Source organism: Oncorhynchus mykiss, chromosome 6 (assembly GCF_057628025.1).
Source record: "Oncorhynchus mykiss isolate SJ-2025 chromosome 6, ASM5762802v1, whole genome shotgun sequence".
Lineage (NCBI taxonomy): Eukaryota > Metazoa > Chordata > Actinopteri > Salmoniformes > Salmonidae > Oncorhynchus > Oncorhynchus mykiss.
The window spans coordinates 67556433-67563337 of record NC_143027.1 but is presented as its reverse complement, the minus strand read 5'-3'; the positions used below and the strand labels follow the sequence as shown (position 1 = coordinate 67563337).

The 6905-nt window shown below is 40.6% G+C and overlaps 1 protein-coding gene across 3 annotated transcripts in view; it reads left to right on the top strand.

Moving 5' to 3' along the window:
• Positions 1–6905, top strand: part of LOC110526405 (AP-1 complex subunit gamma-1) — a 31222-nt gene that overhangs the window by 201 nt on the left and 24116 nt on the right. The window contains exon 1 of one of the 3 annotated variants that reach the window (XM_090238660.1): positions 119–188. The exons of 1 other annotated variant lie outside the window; for it this stretch is intronic. The gene's annotated coding sequence lies outside the window, so the exon portion shown is untranslated. Of the gene's footprint in view, positions 1–118; positions 189–307; positions 331–6905 lie in introns of those variants that run through there. One more of the 3 variants, XM_090238661.1, reaches the window with a different exon arrangement.

Here is a 6905-nt window from a genome sequence, read left to right as displayed (position 1 = left end):
CAGTTAAACAGATGTGTTTATTTGATTATAGCTGAAAAATCAGCACAACTTTGTCTTAAACCGCGGTGACAATAATCCATGTTGGCGCTACATGATCGGAAGTGAGGCTGCGCTAACCAGCCAGTGTACCGGGGGGGGGGGGGGGGGGTTGTCTGTCAGAGAAGCGGTAGCCTGGTGTCGGCTAGCTGGTATGCTTACCTGATATGTACTTGTGCGATCTTTAACCTTAGAAATCTGTTTTTATACTTAACTTTTACTTGCTTATACGCCTTCAATTTATGTCAAAATTGCATTTGGTTATTTGCTGTGTTACTCAAACGAGATGTACCGGTAGGTATGTAGGAAAGGCAGCTATCTAGTTAACTAATCCTACTAGCTAGCTAACTTGCTAGCTAAATCAGTGCGATGAAGGCCTCTTCGCAATTGCGTAGCTATCTAGCTATGATCTGTATGTTCACTTGCTAAAAGGGTTTACTTGTATCTGAGAAATTAGAAGGCTGTAATTGGGCCTCTGCTCGGGCGTTGGATTGTTAGCTTGTTAGTGCTAATGCTAACTAGTGGTAACGTGACAATGCATAATATATTTGACAGGTGTGGTTAAAGGTTCGTAAAGTATTGCGTTCAAGAGATGATTAGAAATTTAACTATCTTGCTGTGGGCTTGTGATCTACCATAGCAAGCTAACCACCCTACCCAGCTAACGTTACTGGCTAGCCAGCTACTTGGTATGCAGAATGTAGATATGTACGGACGTGGAAGTTACCTAGCTAACTACTGTAGTTAGCCAACTACTTGGCTAACATAATTGGCAAACGTTAACTTAGTTAGCGCAATACCTTGATGTGTTCAAGTTTAACTCTAACGTATACCCACGCTTCAAATAAGATGTGTTATACCTAGCTTGGATGTAACTGTTGTAACGTTAGCTTTGGCTGTTTCTACGTGGTTGCAATGAATTTAAAGTGACTAACGTTACTTAAACTAGCTAGCTACTATGGTATTGTTGCTACTTTTTTGTTTATTTGTTTGTTTTTGTTGCTACTTAACGTTAACTAGCTAGCTACAATACTCACATACTGGTTGTGTGGGGAAGTTGAATTAAATGTTAATATACTAACGTTATTATGTAAGTTGTTTACACACCTCGACAAGTGTCAATTCTCAAGTGTGTTAGTTAGTTGTAGCAAACCTTTCATTTCTTCAGTTGTGCCATCCCCAGACTTTTTAAAGAAGTGGGTTATTATGCCACCTGCTTCACTTGTGATTATTAGGCTATTTATGTGGTATTACAGCCATTGTTTTTTTGTTTTTTTTGAGCTGGCTTGCATCTGTGTAGAAAAGTTCTTAAAATATTTAACTCTTTTTAAAAAAATGTTATTTCCTGCTTCCCTTTTGCCACCTCTCCTGTCAGTTGATTCTCCTGAAGTCAACATCAGTGTCATATACTCAGATCGACTTGCTTTTTCATTGCATGTTCTTTGTATTTGCATTAAACCAGCTGACAAGTGCCCATGTTTTGTCTGCATTTTCAGCCTATTCAATGAAGGCTTTCTGACAGTACACACTTATATTGGTAGGCCAATACTTGGCTAAACCATGTAGGTCAATGTTTTGTATAAATGTACTGTCATACTACTTGCAGAATTGTTTTTAGGTTGGAATGGAGGTAGCAGCCTGCTGTAACACTACCAATTAAATATCCTGGTGAGAGCTTGGCTGAGCAGTGACGGCAAAATGAGTGTCAAAGAGAACAATATGCTGGGATATTGTGTTGAAAGGAGCGCTCCCTCTAGAATGGTGGCTTTGAATTGTTTCTGTAACGTAATGAACTTCATTGGCATAACTTTGTGTAAGGAGGAAGTCAATTGTGGCACATACTCCTATACAGTTGCTGTATTATTGTATAGCGTCGGGGAAAGAGCTTCATTGATGGTGTGCGTTGTCTCTGGAGTCTGGACAATGGAAATTTAGTAGCCTATGTCCCCAGTGGACTCAACCATGTGTTGAGGTTGTTTTCTCTTACCACTGGTTGCTAGGCTCAGCAGGCTTGTATATCTTCTAGAGTCTCAGGAGAGGAATGGGCAATTCCATTCGCTCAGGAAATCTCCCACAGCTGGTGTCAAATATGATCCTTTTTGTGGCTATATGAGGGTGTTGATAACAATCACTGTATCATTATTATTTCTTCCTTTATGCCCAATTTGTTCCCAAAGCAGTCTTAAATAGCATGATCAAATGCATCAGTATGCATGTGGAGGACAAGGGCCTAATTCAACTGGGACAGGAATAAGTTCAGGGGTGTTTGAGATCCACCCCCTCTAATTGATCAGGATAATGCCTCGCGTCAGTCATTCCATTTGACAGCAATGTTTGCGTCACTTGGCTTGACCAAAAGACACAGTGTTGGCTGTCCAAGCTCCTGTGAAATATAGCGGGACTAAAATCTGTAGCGTAGCCATACAGCTGAACAGTACTGTTTTTGTCCTGGGAGAGTAAGTAAGGTTGAGCAAAGCGAATGTTGTTGAGTGCTTCTTTGGTGGTAGCTGCCCAACAGTTCAGCAAGTGCAAACCTTCTCCACATATGGCCTTCCTAATCCATCTATTGTGCTCAACCCGTCCTCTCTGTCGAGACCAAACGCATCTTTTGTGCCAGCTTTTGTGGACATAATAAAGAAAAAGTAATGTCTTTCATGTTGTAATTAATAAAATAATGTGTGCCTATAAAAGCTATTGCAACATTGTAGTAGAACCAACATTTCCTCAGTCTTTGTTAGTCTAGCAGACTGGATTTTCCATATCTGTTGTGTGCACACACTTATGAGCACAGAGGCTGATTGGGGCTTTGGTTAATTGTCAGATGTCAGTCACAGGACATGTAAGCATTTGTTTTGCTCGAGTCATTAAGCCTAGGTGCTGAATGTGTGTTGTCATGATTCATGGATTTAACAGATTGCTGGACTATAGGGTGTGAATTACTTGTAATTGTGTATATATATATATATTTGTAATAATGACAATTCCAACAATACTCAATGAACACTTATTTTAACTTAATACATAAAATCTACTTAGTCTCAAATAAGTAATTTGGTGTAAATAATGCAAAAACAGTGTTGGAGAAGAAAGTAAAAGTGCAATATGTGCCATGTAAGAAAGCTAACGTTTAAGTTCCTTGCTCAGAACATGAGAACATATGAAAGCTGGTGGTTCCAGTTAAGAAGTTTCAGGTTGTAGTTATTATAGGACTATTTATCGCTATACAATTTGTATTTCATAGACCTTTGACTATTGGATGTTCTTATAGGCACTTTAGTATTACCAGCCTAATCTCGGGTGTTGATAGGCTTGAAGTCATAAACAGCGCTGTGCTTCATGTATTGTGAAGAGCTGCTGGCAAACGCAGGAATGTGCTGTTTGAATTCATGTTTACAAGCCTGCTGCTGCCTACCACCGCTCAGTCAGACTGCTACATCAAATCAGAGACTTAATTATAATAAACACAGAAATACAAGCCTTTGGTCATTAATATGGTCAAATCTGGAAATTATAATTTTGAAAACAAAATGTTTATTCATTCAGTGATATACGTAACCGTTCTGTAATTTATCGAACGGGTGGCAACCCTAAGTCTAAATATTGCTGTTACATTGCACAACCGTCAATGTTATGTCATAATTATGTAAAATTCTGGCAAATTTAATTATAGTCTTTGTTCGGAAGAAATAGTCTTCACACAGTTTGCAACGAGCCAGGCGACCCCAAACTGCTGCATATACCCTGACTCTGCTTACACTGAACGCAAGAAAAGTGACACAATTTCAGGCACTGCATTGATTATATGCAACGCAGGACAAGCTAGTTAACTACACGTGGTTGATAATATTACTAGGTTAACTAGTGAATATGTTTATATATATATATATATTTTAAATATATATAGTGGTCAGCCTGCCACGCAGTCTTCTCCTGGATTGCAATGTAATCGGCGTCCAAAAATGCCGATGACCAATTATGAAACCATTGCGCATGGTGATCTTAGCCTTGTGTGCGGCTGCTCGGCCATGGAAACCCACTTCATGAAGCTCCCGATGAACAGTTATTGTGCTGATGTTGCTTCCAGTGGCAATTTGGAACTCGATAGTGAGTGTTGCAACTGAGGACAGATGAGTTTTATGTGATACGTGTGGTCTCGTTCTGTGAGCTTGTGTGGCCTACCACTTTGCGGCTGAGCCGTTGATGCTCCTAGACATTTCCACTTCGCAATAACAGCACTTACAGTTGACCGGAGCAGTCTAGCAGGGCAGAACATTTTACAAACTGACTTGTTGGAAAGTTGGCAGCTTATGATGTTGCCATGTTGAAAGTCACTGAGCTTTCAGTACAGGCCATTCTACTGCCAATGTTTGTCTAGGAGATTGCAGGCTGCGTGCTTGATTTTATACACATGTCAGCAACATATGCTTAAAATAGCCGAATCCTCTAATTTGAAGGGGTGTCCACATGCTTTTGTGTGTGTGTATATCTCCATTTAAAAAAAAAAAATCTAAATAAGCTTTGCTATACAATTTAAGGTCAAACAGTCAGCAATAATATAATGAATTGAGGGCTTGTGAAGTTACCTAGGCTAAATTTAAGCCTTCCACAACCACAAGACCCACTAATTATTTTGTAACAGTAGTTTAACCTGCTTTTTTGCAATAATCACTAAACTGGCTTTCAAGTCTATGAAAATGCCCTTTTTTATTATTATTTTACAAATTGAACTTGAAACAATTATAATGCACAAATCACTAATAATGACACTTCTTGTAGCAGGCATTATAGAAAATTAACAATCTCTCAAGCGCAAGCTCATGTGCCAGCTAATTTCTATTTTAAGTTTAGCTAGATTGGATCTATTTGCTAGTTAACAAGGTAGGACAGTTGAATTGTTATGAACACACCCTTCTGTCCATCTCTAGCTGTTTGGACAGTTTGCTAGCCTGTCCACTTTGTTCAGATGTGTTAATCAACTGTTGTTTTTTCGCAATGAGAATGAGTTTGCCAATTCTTTATATAATTGTGTTTATTGCACATTTATAAAACGCATACTAGACTGCTAGTGTGACGTTCTGCAAAATTGCTGCTAGCGGTACAGCCATGCTGTGCGTGACAAATTGAGCGTTAATTTTCCAGAATCAATGATAATGGCTACTCCCATTTTAGTGTCTGCTCTGCGCGCAATTACAAAGTGTATCGTTAAAGGGGAATTGACCAATTCTGTTGGACCAAACCTCGAATTGAAACCGCTTATCTATCAGAGGAAGAAGTGATCTCTAATATTTGTTTGTGTGTGTGTGTGTGAGAGAGAGTGAATGGGAAGGTGCAGTCTATAGTCATTGCACACAGCAGAGAAGGATGGAAACAGCCGAGACCAAAAAGACATGAGAACAAGCGGACAAACGCTCATAAAAATTAATAATATATAAGAACTTGATTCTTGTGATAAAGGCATTTGGAATATCGCACAAAAACATGCATGCAAAGGAATTTGGTCGCCCAGCCTTACTCCGTGGTGCTGCTAACTCGACCTTACATTTTTCTCAGGGGCTGCATGGATGCATGCTTCAATACATGGAAAACAATACGCTCACCTGCCAGTTTATTAGGTACACCACCCTGTTCCCGTAAATGGATCGATCCTACAGACAGTGAGTCACGTGGCTTCCTATATAAAGCAGGCATCGAGGCATTCAGTTACTGTTCGATAAAACGTTAGAATGGGAAAAACGAGTGACTTGAGAGTGACTTGAGCGTTGTGTGATCGTCGGTGCCAGGCGCGCCTGATCCAGTATCTCAGAAACAGCTGCCCTCCTGGGCTTTTCACGCAGGGCAGTGTCAAGGGTTTTCCGAGAATGGTGTGACAAACAAAAAACCATCCAGTCAGCGGCAGTCTTGTGGGGTAAAACCTCTTGTTGATGAGAGGGGTCAAAGGAGAATGGCAAGAATCATGCAGGCTCGGGCAGGCCACAAACAGACAAATAGCAGCGCAGTACAATCGTGGTGTTCAGAACGGCATCTCGGAAAGCACAACTGGTTGATCCTCGTCACGGATGGGCAATTTCAGCAGACGACTACAGCGTGTTCCACTCCTATACGCTAAAAACAAGAAGTGGGTCCAGTGGGCAAACTATCACCAACACTGGACAATTGATGACTGGAAAAACATTGCCTGGAACATAACTGCAAGTTTAGTTTACTTGAGTGGCCTGCACAGCCCCCAGACCTCAACCCAATAGAGCATGTTTGGGATGAGATGGAACGGGCTGTACGCAGCATGACTGGACCGTCGTCCATCTGCAGCATCTGCGTGATGCCATCGCTTTCGCCTGTCACTCTGCTGTGTCTAGCACCATCGCATTAGCATCCACATTCCTGTGGAACTTTTGACACCTTGTAGAATACACCAAAGAATTCAGGCTTTTCTGGATTGGTGTACCTAATAAACCTGCCGGTGAGTGTAAGTTAATTATCTAAGATGTGCCAAATTTAAGTTATATCCAGCCCAGGGTGGATATATGATGTCAAGATAATGCTTGTTGGTTACAGCAGAGACAATCAATTCCCTCCTGGATTAAGATCCATGTTGCCTAAAAAAATATAGCACCATTTGTGTGCACTTCCGGTAATACCGTATACTGGTATTGGAAAGTCTTTGATGTGATAACATAACTGGTGTTATTATTGGATTGTCTGAAATCTGTTGGACCTTTTTGTGTGTACAGCCTTTATATTTTCCCTAGTTTTAAGGTGTCTGCTCTGTGCATTCTTTTTTCACTAACAGCGTCAGCTCTGAGGCGGCTAGATGCAGAAAATGGCTTTGTTCAGCAACTAATTACTGTCATCCCTCTTGCTGTAACTGCTTC